This window comes from Triturus cristatus, chromosome 10 (assembly GCF_964204655.1).
Source record: "Triturus cristatus chromosome 10, aTriCri1.1, whole genome shotgun sequence".
NCBI lineage: Eukaryota > Metazoa > Chordata > Amphibia > Caudata > Salamandridae > Triturus > Triturus cristatus.
The window spans coordinates 855,342,607-855,356,045 of record NC_140593.1 but is presented as its reverse complement, the minus strand read 5'-3'; the positions used below and the strand labels follow the sequence as shown (position 1 = coordinate 855,356,045).

Genomic DNA, 13,439 nt, shown 5'->3' with positions numbered 1-13,439 from the left:
CAAGAGTGAAAAAAACAACACCTTGAGAGAAAACATGACTTTTTGTGGTTCACATAGAGAGAGAGCAGCCAAATAGCCCTGCTTTGTTTCTGAAAGACGCATCAGAAATTGCTTAAAATGCCGACTGGGGAATCAGGCTCGTTGGTCTAGGGGTATGATTCTCGCTTCGGGTGCGAGAGGTCCCAGGTTCAAATCCCGGACGAGCCCATGCTGTGGAATTATTTTTAGGCTGCTTATTATATAGGGCCATTTCTTCTTTTCAATGCTATAAGACGCCGTGTATGGTGAGAAAGTTCCTTTCCCTCTACGCTATTTCCCACTTTTGGCGTATAGAATTTCAGTGCCGGACTTCTTTGCAACTGCTTTTCTGGGGTGGACCATCAGTGTAGGAAAATTAAATGCAAAGTGTTTTTCTAGTGTGGTTTCAGGTATGGTTTTAAAATCGCCTTTTGGAATAAAAGGGGTCCTCGTTCCTTTCTTCCAAAGAAAGAGATCGGGTAAGGAGGGTCCAACTTTGAGCTTCATGGACATTGGCCCTTGGTCTGTGCATTCCAGCCCACTACATGCCAAGAAGATTCCTGCAAGCGTGTCTGTTTCTGTAGTGTAGTGGTTATCACGTTCGCTTTACACGCGAAATGTCCCTGGTTCGAGACCGGGCAGAAACAGCAGCTTTCTGTTTTTCACACAGTTTGCATTTACTCTCTCAATTTATAGGAAAGCTGAGATAATGGAAGCTGTCTATCCCTCACCAGCGTGACGTACTGTGCTCCAGGGGTATCAGTGACAGCTCAAAAAGAGAAGTGACGATAGTTTGCGCTATTCGTTTGCACGTCCTTGTGTACTGAAGGTTGGGCCTACTTCATGAAAGCAAGGCATGAGAGCAGAAATGGTTTTATTGACCTCACCGAGAGCATACACCTAGAACAAACAAAATGTCTGAAGGATAGAGGCATTTTCATTTCTTGTTCGATGACGGCCATGGAAAAGACAGCAACCATATTGCAGAAGAGAGCAGCATGTGCAGTTGCTTGCTTTGGGTGAAGCATTCACTAACTCGCTGCCAATAACCCCCGGAGCCGGTGCGAAAGGCGACTCTTGTGTGCCTCGGCTTGTTGGTCTAGGGGTATGATTCTCGCTTAGGGTGCGAGAGGTCCCGGGTTCAAATCCCGGACGAGCCCTTTTTCAGAGGTAAACATACGAATCCTACTCAAAACTCACAATGCCTGACTATTTCTCATTACACTCGCCGCATTGTTGCACAAAATATTTTGAACCTCATAAGAAACATGGATCACCATGCTTTTTCTGCCTTCATGCTTAGTCTGTGTGTGTCCCAGGTGATGCTTTCCCAAGCTGTACTTGCTGGCATTTAGGCATCAGATATTTGTCTGTCGATGCCTGCATAAGTCAATTTTTAATACGTCTAATTGCAAGTATGTTGGCTGATATCTCTGCAGTTTTCACACTTGCTCCTCGCTTTCTGAGTGGCTGCTGATACAGCAGAATAGAAGTAGAGAGAACCCTTGAGAGGAACCTTGCTCTAACAGTAAAACACAGCAAGTGAGTTTCTGTAGTGTAGTGGTCATCACGTTCGCCTAACACGCGAAAGGTCCCCGGTTCGAGACCGGGCAGAAACACTGTGCATGAGCTGCTTTTATGTGCACCCTCTAAAACCTTATTATCTCAATGCAAGCTTAAGAAGAGGCGGTCCTTGAACCCAGCGAGCCATGGGAAACTTCCTTTACTTTTGCAAGACGAAACAAAGTAATCCGCATCCATCAGTGGTCGCTCTTGTGCCTAGCTTTTTTTTTGTCATGCCATGTTGTATTGTGGGGTCTTTACACTTGTGACATTGCTGTGAACGTTGTAAGTGCAAACATTGGCAGGTGCAGTCAGAAGAGTCAGATCTGTGCACACCCAGGGCTGTCAGGATGGCTGAGTGGTCTAAGGCGCCAGACTCAAGAGAGCTTGATCTTCAGTGCAACTGAGACTTCTGGTCTCCTCATGGAGGCGTGGGTTCAAATCCCACTTCTGACAGGTTTCTTTTACACCCTTAAATCGTCCTGTTTTTTGCAGTGCATTCCCCACACACCACAATCTTTGCACGGACCTGTAACATATGACGAGAAATCCACCAACGATCAGGCTGGGCCCTCAATCACAATTCCATGTATTCCTGGAAGGGACACCTCAGGCACACCTTCCGTTAAATTTGCACTCCATCACACAAACTGCCGTGCTGGTTTCTCATTAAGCAGTTGATCCCATCTTTGTTGTGAGGCTCTCCTGCCACCTTTTGGGCGGAGAAGGCACTGTCCCTGCAACAACACAGGCAGACATGTTCAACAGGGCTTCCTGGTTATGTGGGAGGAGCAGATTGTCATTGGTCCCCCCTTGCGAATTTTAATTTACATAAGGAAGACAGAGAGGTATCTGGGAGTAGGCAGTACACACGGACATTGAACTCTATCTTGTGATTTGCAGCCAATTCTAGATTGAGGCAGGAGGAAAGGAGGTGACTTGCCCAAAAATGGCCATCCTGGGAATTCAGCCACCCTGGGGCTCCCAGGTTAGTGTTTCAGTCCTGCGAGCCACTCATATAAATCTCGCCTGATCGAGCCTGATCGAGCGCTGAGTGAGCGTGTTTGAATCCAAGAATCAAATGCCTCTGTCTTAGGAGCAAGAATTGGCAGGCCCTCCCTTGCATCTGGGGTGGAAGTCTATGGGGCAAGTGTCCAGGACTTGCAGAGGAGTACAAGTGCCAAAAAGTGCCACAGTTCTCATCAGCGCCTTTTTTCTGCTCTCTGGCAGCTAGGATATCGACTGATCCCTTCCTTGCAAGAGAGAAAAAAACAACACCTTGAGAGAAAACATGACTTTTTGTGGTTCACATAGAGAGAGAGCAGCCAAATAGCCCTGCTTTGTTTCTGAAAGACGCATCAGAAATTGCTTAAAATGCCAACTGGGGAATCAGGCTCGTTGGTCTAGGGGTATGATTCTCGCTTCGGGTGCGAGAGGTCCCGGATTCAAATCCCGGACGAGCCCATGCTGTGGAATTATTTTTAGGCTTCTTATTATATAGGGCCATTTCTTCTTTTCAATGCTATAAGACGCCGTGTATGGTGAGAAAGTTCCTTTCCCTCTACGCTATTTCCCACTTTTGGCGTATAGAATTTCAGTGCCGGACTTCTTTGCAACTGCTTTTCTGGGGTGGACCATCAGTGTAGGAAAATTAAATGCAAAGTGTTTTTCTAGTGTGGTTTCAGGTATGGTTTTAAAATCGCCTTTTGGAATAAAAGGGGTCCTCGTTCCTTTCTTCCAAAGAAAGAGATCGGGTAAGGAGGGTCCAACTTTGAGCTTCATGGACATTGGCCCTTGGTCTGTGCATTCCAGCCCACTACATGCCAAGCAGATTCCTGCAAGTGTGTCTGTTTCTGTAGTGTAGTGGTTATCACGTTCGCTTTACACGCGAAAGGTCCCTGGTTCGAGACCGGGCAGAAAGAGCAGTTTTCTGTTTTTCACACAGTTTGCATTTACTCTCTCAATTTATAGGAAAGCTGAGATAATGGAAGCTGTCTATCCCTCACCAGCGTGACGTACTGTGCTCCAGGGGTATCAGTGACAGCTCAAAAAGAGAAGTGACGATAGTTTGCGCTATTCGTTTGCACGTCCTTGTGTACTGAAGGTTGGGCCTACTTCATGAAAGCAAGGCATGAGAGCAGAAATGGTTTTATTGACCTCACCGAGAGCATACACCTAGAACAAACAAAATGTCTGAAGGATAGAGGCATTTTCATTTCTTGTTCGATGACGGCCATGGAAAAGACAGCAACCATATTGCAGAAGAGAGCAGCATGTGCAGTTGCTTGCTTTGGGTGAAGCATTCACTAACTCGCTGCCAATAACCCCCGGAGCCGGTGCGAAAGGCGACTCTTGTGTGCCTCGGCTCGTTGGTCTAGGGGTATGATTCTCGCTTAGGGTGCGAGAGGTCCCGGGTTCAAATCCCGGACGAGCCCTTTTTCAGGGGTAAACATACGAATCCTACTCAAAACTCACAATGCCTGACTATTTCTCATTACACTCGCCGCATTGTTGCACAAAATATTTTGAACCTCATAAGAAACATGGATCACCATGCTTTTTCTGCCTTCATGCTTAGTCTGTGTGTGTCCTAGGTGATGCTTTCCCAAGCTGTACTTGCTGGCATTTAGGCATCAGATATTTGTCTGTCGATGCCTGCATAAGTCAATTTTTAATACGTCTAATTGCAAGTATGTTGGCTGATATCTCTGCAGTTTTCACACTTGCTCCTCGCTTTCTGAGTGGCTGCTGATACAGCAGAATAGAAGTAGAGAGAACCCTTGAGAGGAACCTTGCTCTAACAGTAAAACACAGCAAGTGAGTTTCTGTAGTGTAGTGGTCATCACGTTCGCCTAACACGCGAAAGGTCCCCGGTTCGAGACCGGGCAGAAACTCTGTGCATGAGCTGCTTTTATGTGCACCCTCTAAAACCTTATTATCTCAATGCAAGCTTAAGAAGAGGCGGTCCTTGAACCCAGCGAGCCATGGGAAACTTCCTTTACTTTTGCAAGACGAAACAAAGTAATCCGCATCCATCAGTGGTCGCTCTTGTGCCTAGCTTTTTTTTTGTCATGCCATGTTGTATTGTGGGGTCTTTACACTTGTGACATTGCTGTGAACGTTGTAAGTGCAAACATTGGCAGGTAGAGTCAGAAGAGTCAGATCTGTGCACACCCAGGGCTGTCAGGATGGCCGAGTGGTCTAAGGCGCCAGACTCAAGAGAGCTTGATCTTCAGTGCAACTGAGACTTCTGGTCTCCTCATGGAGGCGTGGGTTCAAATCCCACTTCTGACAAGTTTCTTTTACACCCTTAAATCGTCCTGTTTTTTGCAGTGCATTCCCCACACACCACAATCTTTGCACGGACCTGTAACATATGACGAGAAATCCACCAACGATCAGGCTGGGCCCTCAATCACAATTCCATGTATTCCTGGAAGGGACACCTCAGGCACACCTTCAGTTAAATTTGCACTCCATCACACAAACTGCCGTGCTGGTTTCTCATTAAGCAGTTGATCCCATCTTTGTTGTGAGGCTCTCCTGCCACCTTTTGGGCGGAGAAGGCACTGTCCCTGCAACAACACAGGCAGACATGTTCAACAGGGCTTCCTGGTTATGTGGGAGGAGCAGATTGTCATTGGTCCCCCCTTGCGAATTTTAATTTACATAAGGAAGACAGAGAGGTATCTGGGAGTAGGCAGTACACAAGGACATTGAACTCTATCTTGTGATTTGCAGCCAATTCTAGATTGAGGCAGGAGGAAAGGAGGTGAATTGCCCAAAAATGGCCATCCTGGGAATTCAGCCACCCTGGGGCTCCCAGGTTAGTGTTTCAGTCCTGCGAGCCACTCATATAAATCTCGCCTGATCGAGCCTGATCGAGCGCTGAGTGAGCGTGTTTGAATCCAAGAATCAAATGCCTCTGTCTTAGGAGCAAGAATTGGCAGGCCCTCCCTTGCATCTGGGGTGGAAGTCTATGGGGCAAGTGTCCAGGACTTGCAGAAGAGTACAAGTGCCAGAAAGTGCCTGCAGTTCTCATCAGCGCCTTTTTTCTGCTCTCTGGCAGCTAGGATATCGACTGATCCCTTCCTTGCAAGAGTGAAAAAAACAACACCTTGAGAGAAAACATGACTTTTTGTGGTTCACATAGAGAGAGAGCAGCCAAATAGCCCTGCTTTGTTTCTGAAAGACGCATCAGAAATTGCTTAAAATGCCGACTGGGGAATCAGGCTCGTTGGTCTAGGGGTATGATTCTCGCTTCGGGTGCGAGAGGTCCCAGGTTCAAATCCCGGACGAGCCCATGCTGTGGAATTATTTTTAGGCTGCTTATTATATAGGGCCATTTCTTCTTTTCAATGCTATAAGACGCCGTGTATGGTGAGAAAGTTCCTTTCCCTCTACGCTATTTCCCACTTTTGGCGTATAGAATTTCAGTGCCGGACTTCTTTGCAACTGCTTTTCTGGGGTGGACCATCAGTGTAGGAAAATTAAATGCAAAGTGTTTTTCTAGTGTGGTTTCAGGTATGGTTTTAAAATCGCCTTTTGGAATAAAAGGGGTCCTCGTTCCTTTCTTCCAAAGAAAGAGATCGGGTAAGGAGGGTCCAACTTTGAGCTTCATGGACATTGGCCCTTGGTCTGTGCATTCCAGCCCACTACATGCCAAGAAGATTCCTGCAAGCGTGTCTGTTTCTGTAGTGTAGTGGTTATCACGTTCGCTTTACACGCGAAATGTCCCTGGTTCGAGACCGGGCAGAAACAGCAGCTTTCTGTTTTTCACACAGTTTGCATTTACTCTCTCAATTTATAGGAAAGCTGAGATAATGGAAGCTGTCTATCCCTCACCAGCGTGACGTACTGTGCTCCAGGGGTATCAGTGACAGCTCAAAAAGAGAAGTGACGATAGTTTGCGCTATTCGTTTGCACGTCCTTGTGTACTGAAGGTTGGGCCTACTTCATGAAAGCAAGGCATGAGAGCAGAAATGGTTTTATTGACCTCACCGAGAGCATACACCTAGAACAAACAAAATGTCTGAAGGATAGAGGCATTTTCATTTCTTGTTCGATGACGGCCATGGAAAAGACAGCAACCATATTGCAGAAGAGAGCAGCATGTGCAGTTGCTTGCTTTGGGTGAAGCATTCACTAACTCGCTGCCAATAACCCCCGGAGCCGGTGCGAAAGGCGACTCTTGTGTGCCTCGGCTTGTTGGTCTAGGGGTATGATTCTCGCTTAGGGTGCGAGAGGTCCCGGGTTCAAATCCCGGACGAGCCCTTTTTCAGAGGTAAACATACGAATCCTACTCAAAACTCACAATGCCTGACTATTTCTCATTACACTCGCCGCATTGTTGCACAAAATATTTTGAACCTCATAAGAAACATGGATCACCATGCTTTTTCTGCCTTCATGCTTAGTCTGTGTGTGTCCCAGGTGATGCTTTCCCAAGCTGTACTTGCTGGCATTTAGGCATCAGATATTTGTCTGTCGATGCCTGCATAAGTCAATTTTTAATACGTCTAATTGCAAGTATGTTGGCTGATATCTCTGCAGTTTTCACACTTGCTCCTCGCTTTCTGAGTGGCTGCTGATACAGCAGAATAGAAGTAGAGAGAACCCTTGAGAGGAACCTTGCTCTAACAGTAAAACACAGCAAGTGAGTTTCTGTAGTGTAGTGGTCATCACGTTCGCCTAACACGCGAAAGGTCCCCGGTTCGAGACCGGGCAGAAACACTGTGCATGAGCTGCTTTTATGTGCACCCTCTAAAACCTTATTATCTCAATGCAAGCTTAAGAAGAGGCGGTCCTTGAACCCAGCGAGCCATGGGAAACTTCCTTTACTTTTGCAAGACGAAACAAAGTAATCCGCATCCATCAGTGGTCGCTCTTGTGCCTAGCTTTTTTTTTGTCATGCCATGTTGTATTGTGGGGTCTTTACACTTGTGACATTGCTGTGAACGTTGTAAGTGCAAACATTGGCAGGTGCAGTCAGAAGAGTCAGATCTGTGCACACCCAGGGCTGTCAGGATGGCTGAGTGGTCTAAGGCGCCAGACTCAAGAGAGCTTGATCTTCAGTGCAACTGAGACTTCTGGTCTCCTCATGGAGGCGTGGGTTCAAATCCCACTTCTGACAGGTTTCTTTTACACCCTTAAATCGTCCTGTTTTTTGCAGTGCATTCCCCACACACCACAATCTTTGCACGGACCTGTAACATATGACGAGAAATCCACCAACGATCAGGCTGGGCCCTCAATCACAATTCCATGTATTCCTGGAAGGGACACCTCAGGCACACCTTCCGTTAAATTTGCACTCCATCACACAAACTGCCGTGCTGGTTTCTCATTAAGCAGTTGATCCCATCTTTGTTGTGAGGCTCTCCTGCCACCTTTTGGGCGGAGAAGGCACTGTCCCTGCAACAACACAGGCAGACATGTTCAACAGGGCTTCCTGGTTATGTGGGAGGAGCAGATTGTCATTGGTCCCCCCTTGCGAATTTTAATTTACATAAGGAAGACAGAGAGGTATCTGGGAGTAGGCAGTACACACGGACATTGAACTCTATCTTGTGATTTGCAGCCAATTCTAGATTGAGGCAGGAGGAAAGGAGGTGACTTGCCCAAAAATGGCCATCCTGGGAATTCAGCCACCCTGGGGCTCCCAGGTTAGTGTTTCAGTCCTGCGAGCCACTCATATAAATCTCGCCTGATCGAGCCTGATCGAGCGCTGAGTGAGCGTGTTTGAATCCAAGAATCAAATGCCTCTGTCTTAGGAGCAAGAATTGGCAGGCCCTCCCTTGCATCTGGGGTGGAAGTCTATGGGGCAAGTGTCCAGGACTTGCAGAGGAGTACAAGTGCCAAAAAGTGCCACAGTTCTCATCAGCGCCTTTTTTCTGCTCTCTGGCAGCTAGGATATCGACTGATCCCTTCCTTGCAAGAGAGAAAAAAACAACACCTTGAGAGAAAACATGACTTTTTGTGGTTCACATAGAGAGAGAGCAGCCAAATAGCCCTGCTTTGTTTCTGAAAGACGCATCAGAAATTGCTTAAAATGCCAACTGGGGAATCAGGCTCGTTGGTCTAGGGGTATGATTCTCGCTTTGGGTGCGAGAGGTCCCGGATTCAAATCCCGGACGAGCCCATGCTGTGGAATTATTTTTAGGCTTCTTATTATATAGGGCCATTTCTTCTTTTCAATGCTATAAGACGCCGTGTATGGTGAGAAAGTTCCTTTCCCTCTACGCTATTTCCCACTTTTGGCGTATAGAATTTCAGTGCCGGACTTCTTTGCAACTGCTTTTCTGGGGTGGACCATCAGTGTAGGAAAATTAAATGCAAAGTGTTTTTCTAGTGTGGTTTCAGGTATGGTTTTAAAATCGCCTTTTGGAATAAAAGGGGTCCTCGTTCCTTTCTTCCAAAGAAAGAGATCGGGTAAGGAGGGTCCAACTTTGAGCTTCATGGACATTGGCCCTTGGTCTGTGCATTCCAGCCCACTACATGCCAAGCAGATTCCTGCAAGTGTGTCTGTTTCTGTAGTGTAGTGGTTATCACGTTCGCTTTACACGCGAAAGGTCCCTGGTTCGAGACCGGGCAGAAAGAGCAGTTTTCTGTTTTTCACACAGTTTGCATTTACTCTCTCAATTTATAGGAAAGCTGAGATAATGGAAGCTGTCTATCCCTCACCAGCGTGACGTACTGCGCTCCAGGGGTATCAGTGACAGCTCAAAAAGAGAAGTGACGATAGTTTGCGCTATTCGTTTGCACGTCCTTGTGTACTGAAGGTTGGGCCTACTTCATGAAAGCAAGGCATGAGAGCAGAAATGGTTTTATTGACCTCACCGAGAGCATACACCTAGAACAAACAAAATGTCTGAAGGATAGAGGCATTTTCATTTCTTGTTCGATGACGGCCATGGAAAAGACAGCAACCATATTGCAGAAGAGAGCAGCATGTGCAGTTGCTTGCTTTGGGTGAAGCATTCACTAACTCGCTGCCAATAACCCCCGGAGCCGGTGCGAAAGGCAACTCTTGTGTGCCTCGGCTCGTTGGTCTAGGGGTATGATTCTCGCTTAGGGTGCGAGAGGTCCCGGGTTCAAATCCCGGACGAGCCCTTTTTCAGAGGTAAACATACGAATCCTACTCAAAACTCACAATGCCTGACTATTTCTCATTACACTCGCCGCATTGTTGCACAAAATATTTTGAACCTCATAAGAAACATGGATCACCATGCTTTTTCTGCCTTCATGCTTAGTCTGTGTGTGTCCCAGGTGATGCTTTCCCAAGCTGTACTTGCTGGCATTTAGGCATCAGATATTTGTCTGTCGATGCCTGCATAAGTCAATTTTTAATACGTCTAATTGCAAGTATGTTGGCTGATATCTCTGCAGTTTTCACACTTGCTCCTCGCTTTCTGAGTGGCTGCTGATACAGCAGAATAGAAGTAGAGAGAACCCTTGAGAGGAACCTTGCTCTAACAGTAAAACACAGCAAGTGAGTTTCTGTAGTGTAGTGGTCATCACGTTCGCCTAACACGCGAAAGGTCCCCGGTTCGAGACCGGGCAGAAACACTGTGCATGAGCTGCTTTTATGTGCACCCTCTAAAACCTTATTATCTCAATGCAAGCTTAAGAAGAGGCGGTCCTTGAACCCAGCGAGCCATGGGAAACTTCCTTTACTTTTGCAAGACGAAACAAAGTAATCCGCATCCATCAGTGGTCGCTCTTGTGCCTAGCTTTTTTTTTGTCATGCCATGTTGTATTGTGGGGTCTTTACACTTGTGACATTGCTGTGAACGTTGTAAGTGCAAACATTGGCAGGTAGAGTCAGAAGAGTCAGATCTGTGCACACCCAGGGCTGTCAGGATGGCCGAGTGGTCTAAGGCGCCAGACTCAAGAGAGCTTGATCTTCAGTGCAACTGAGACTTCTGGTCTCCTCATGGAGGCGTGGGTTCAAATCCCACTTCTGACAAGTTTCTTTTACACCCTTAAATCGTCCTGTTTTTTGCAGTGCATTCCCCACACACCACAATCTTTGCACGGACCTGTAACATATGACGAGAAATCCACCAACGATCAGGCTGGGCCCTCAATCACAATTCCATGTATTCCTGGAAGGGACACCTCAGGCACACCTTCAGTTAAATTTGCACTCCATCACACAAACTGCCGTGCTGGTTTCTCATTAAGCAGTTGATCCCATCTTTGTTGTGAGGCTCTCCTGCCACCTTTTGGGCGGAGAAGGCACTGTCCCTGCAACAACACAGGCAGACATGTTCAACAGGGCTTCCTGGTTATGTGGGAGGAGCAGATTGTCATTGGTCCCCCCTTGCGAATTTTAATTTACATAAGGAAGACAGAGAGGTATCTGGGAGTAGGCAGTACACAAGGACATTGAACTCTATCTTGTGATTTGCAGCCAATTCTAGATTGAGGCAGGAGGAAAGGAGGTGAATTGCCCAAAAATGGCCATCCTGGGAATTCAGCCACCCTGGGGCTCCCAGGTTAGTGTTTCAGTCCTGCGAGCCACTCATATAAATCTCGCCTGATCGAGCCTGATCGAGCGCTGAGTGAGCGTGTTTGAATCCAAGAATCAAATGCCTCTGTCTTAGGAGCAAGAATTGGCAGGCCCTCCCTTGCATCTGGGGTGGAAGTCTATGGGGCAAGTGTCCAGGACTTGCAGAAGAGTACAAGTGCCAGAAAGTGCCTGCAGTTCTCATCAGCGCCTTTTTTCTGCTCTCTGGCAGCTAGGATATCGACTGATCCCTTCCTTGCAAGAGTGAAAAAAACAACACCTTGAGAGAAAACATGACTTTTTGTGGTTCACATAGAGAGAGAGCAGCCAAATAGCCCTGCTTTGTTTCTGAAAGACGCATCAGAAATTGCTTAAAATGCCGACTGGGGAATCAGGCTCGTTGGTCTAGGGGTATGATTCTCGCTTCGGGTGCGAGAGGTCCCAGGTTCAAATCCCGGACGAGCCCATGCTGTGGAATTATTTTTAGGCTGCTTATTATATAGGGCCATTTCTTCTTTTCAATGCTATAAGACGCCGTGTATGGTGAGAAAGTTCCTTTCCCTCTACGCTATTTCCCACTTTTGGCGTATAGAATTTCAGTGCCGGACTTCTTTGCAACTGCTTTTCTGGGGTGGACCATCAGTGTAGGAAAATTAAATGCAAAGTGTTTTTCTAGTGTGGTTTCAGGTATGGTTTTAAAATCGCCTTTTGGAATAAAAGGGGTCCTCGTTCCTTTCTTCCAAAGAAAGAGATCGGGTAAGGAGGGTCCAACTTTGAGCTTCATGGACATTGGCCCTTGGTCTGTGCATTCCAGCCCACTACATGCCAAGAAGATTCCTGCAAGCGTGTCTGTTTCTGTAGTGTAGTGGTTATCACGTTCGCTTTACACGCGAAATGTCCCTGGTTCGAGACCGGGCAGAAACAGCAGCTTTCTGTTTTTCACACAGTTTGCATTTACTCTCTCAATTTATAGGAAAGCTGAGATAATGGAAGCTGTCTATCCCTCACCAGCGTGACGTACTGTGCTCCAGGGGTATCAGTGACAGCTCAAAAAGAGAAGTGACGATAGTTTGCGCTATTCGTTTGCACGTCCTTGTGTACTGAAGGTTGGGCCTACTTCATGAAAGCAAGGCATGAGAGCAGAAATGGTTTTATTGACCTCACCGAGAGCATACACCTAGAACAAACAAAATGTCTGAAGGATAGAGGCATTTTCATTTCTTGTTCGATGACGGCCATGGAAAAGACAGCAACCATATTGCAGAAGAGAGCAGCATGTGCAGTTGCTTGCTTTGGGTGAAGCATTCACTAACTCGCTGCCAATAACCCCCGGAGCCGGTGCGAAAGGCGACTCTTGTGTGCCTCGGCTTGTTGGTCTAGGGGTATGATTCTCGCTTAGGGTGCGAGAGGTCCCGGGTTCAAATCCCGGACGAGCCCTTTTTCAGAGGTAAACATACGAATCCTACTCAAAACTCACAATGCCTGACTATTTCTCATTACACTCGCCGCATTGTTGCACAAAATATTTTGAACCTCATAAGAAACATGGATCACCATGCTTTTTCTGCCTTCATGCTTAGTCTGTGTGTGTCCCAGGTGATGCTTTCCCAAGCTGTACTTGCTGGCATTTAGGCATCAGATATTTGTCTGTCGATGCCTGCATAAGTCAATTTTTAATACGTCTAATTGCAAGTATGTTGGCTGATATCTCTGCAGTTTTCACACTTGCTCCTCGCTTTCTGAGTGGCTGCTGATACAGCAGAATAGAAGTAGAGAGAACCCTTGAGAGGAACCTTGCTCTAACAGTAAAACACAGCAAGTGAGTTTCTGTAGTGTAGTGGTCATCACGTTCGCCTAACACGCGAAAGGTCCCCGGTTCGAGACCGGGCAGAAACACTGTGCATGAGCTGCTTTTATGTGCACCCTCTAAAACCTTATTATCTCAATGCAAGCTTAAGAAGAGGCGGTCCTTGAACCCAGCGAGCCATGGGAAACTTCCTTTACTTTTGCAAGACGAAACAAAGTAATCCGCATCCATCAGTGGTCGCTCTTGTGCCTAGCTTTTTTTTTGTCATGCCATGTTGTATTGTGGGGTCTTTACACTTGTGACATTGCTGTGAACGTTGTAAGTGCAAACATTGGCAGGTGCAGTCAGAAGAGTCAGATCTGTGCACACCCAGGGCTGTCAGGATGGCTGAGTGGTCTAAGGCGCCAGACTCAAGAGAGCTTGATCTTCAGTGCAACTGAGACTTCTGGTCTCCTCATGGAGGCGTGGGTTCAAATCCCACTTCTGACAGGTTTCTTTTACACCCTTAAATCGTCCTGTTTTTTGCAGTGCATTCCC

The 13,439-nt window shown here is 46.9% G+C and overlaps 15 non-coding genes across 15 annotated transcripts; all 15 read left to right on the top strand.

The window, feature by feature from the left end:
- The first annotated feature begins 592 nt into the window (after nucleotides 1–592).
- Nucleotides 593–665, top strand: TRNAV-UAC (transfer RNA valine (anticodon UAC)). The gene has a single exon. It is a non-coding gene; the product is annotated as a tRNA-Val (tRNA).
- A 441-nt stretch (nucleotides 666–1,106) lies between these two features.
- TRNAP-AGG (transfer RNA proline (anticodon AGG)) lies at nucleotides 1,107–1,178 on the top strand. Its single transcript has one exon. It is a non-coding gene; the product is annotated as a tRNA-Pro (tRNA).
- Nucleotides 1,179–1,564: 386 nt separating this feature from the next.
- On the top strand, nucleotides 1,565–1,637 carry TRNAV-AAC (transfer RNA valine (anticodon AAC)). The gene has a single exon. It is a non-coding gene; the product is annotated as a tRNA-Val (tRNA).
- Nucleotides 1,638–3,944: 2,307 nt separating this feature from the next.
- TRNAP-AGG (transfer RNA proline (anticodon AGG)) lies at nucleotides 3,945–4,016 on the top strand. The gene has a single exon. It is a non-coding gene; the product is annotated as a tRNA-Pro (tRNA).
- A 386-nt stretch (nucleotides 4,017–4,402) lies between these two features.
- TRNAV-AAC (transfer RNA valine (anticodon AAC)) lies at nucleotides 4,403–4,475 on the top strand. Its single transcript has one exon. It is a non-coding gene; the product is annotated as a tRNA-Val (tRNA).
- Nucleotides 4,476–4,763: 288 nt separating this feature from the next.
- On the top strand, nucleotides 4,764–4,875 carry TRNAL-CAA (transfer RNA leucine (anticodon CAA)). The gene is made up of 2 exons: nucleotides 4,764–4,801; nucleotides 4,830–4,875. It is a non-coding gene; the product is annotated as a tRNA-Leu (tRNA).
- A 1,394-nt stretch (nucleotides 4,876–6,269) lies between these two features.
- On the top strand, nucleotides 6,270–6,342 carry TRNAV-UAC (transfer RNA valine (anticodon UAC)). Its single transcript has one exon. It is a non-coding gene; the product is annotated as a tRNA-Val (tRNA).
- A 441-nt stretch (nucleotides 6,343–6,783) lies between these two features.
- Nucleotides 6,784–6,855, top strand: TRNAP-AGG (transfer RNA proline (anticodon AGG)). Its single transcript has one exon. It is a non-coding gene; the product is annotated as a tRNA-Pro (tRNA).
- A 386-nt stretch (nucleotides 6,856–7,241) lies between these two features.
- TRNAV-AAC (transfer RNA valine (anticodon AAC)) lies at nucleotides 7,242–7,314 on the top strand. The gene has a single exon. It is a non-coding gene; the product is annotated as a tRNA-Val (tRNA).
- A 2,307-nt stretch (nucleotides 7,315–9,621) lies between these two features.
- Nucleotides 9,622–9,693, top strand: TRNAP-AGG (transfer RNA proline (anticodon AGG)). Its single transcript has one exon. It is a non-coding gene; the product is annotated as a tRNA-Pro (tRNA).
- Nucleotides 9,694–10,079: 386 nt separating this feature from the next.
- TRNAV-AAC (transfer RNA valine (anticodon AAC)) lies at nucleotides 10,080–10,152 on the top strand. The gene has a single exon. It is a non-coding gene; the product is annotated as a tRNA-Val (tRNA).
- A 288-nt stretch (nucleotides 10,153–10,440) lies between these two features.
- Nucleotides 10,441–10,552, top strand: TRNAL-CAA (transfer RNA leucine (anticodon CAA)). Its single transcript has 2 exons — nucleotides 10,441–10,478; nucleotides 10,507–10,552. It is a non-coding gene; the product is annotated as a tRNA-Leu (tRNA).
- Nucleotides 10,553–11,946: 1,394 nt separating this feature from the next.
- Nucleotides 11,947–12,019, top strand: TRNAV-UAC (transfer RNA valine (anticodon UAC)). Its single transcript has one exon. It is a non-coding gene; the product is annotated as a tRNA-Val (tRNA).
- Nucleotides 12,020–12,460: 441 nt separating this feature from the next.
- TRNAP-AGG (transfer RNA proline (anticodon AGG)) lies at nucleotides 12,461–12,532 on the top strand. Its single transcript has one exon. It is a non-coding gene; the product is annotated as a tRNA-Pro (tRNA).
- Nucleotides 12,533–12,918: 386 nt separating this feature from the next.
- Nucleotides 12,919–12,991, top strand: TRNAV-AAC (transfer RNA valine (anticodon AAC)). Its single transcript has one exon. It is a non-coding gene; the product is annotated as a tRNA-Val (tRNA).
- The last annotated feature ends 448 nt before the right edge of the window (nucleotides 12,992–13,439 follow it).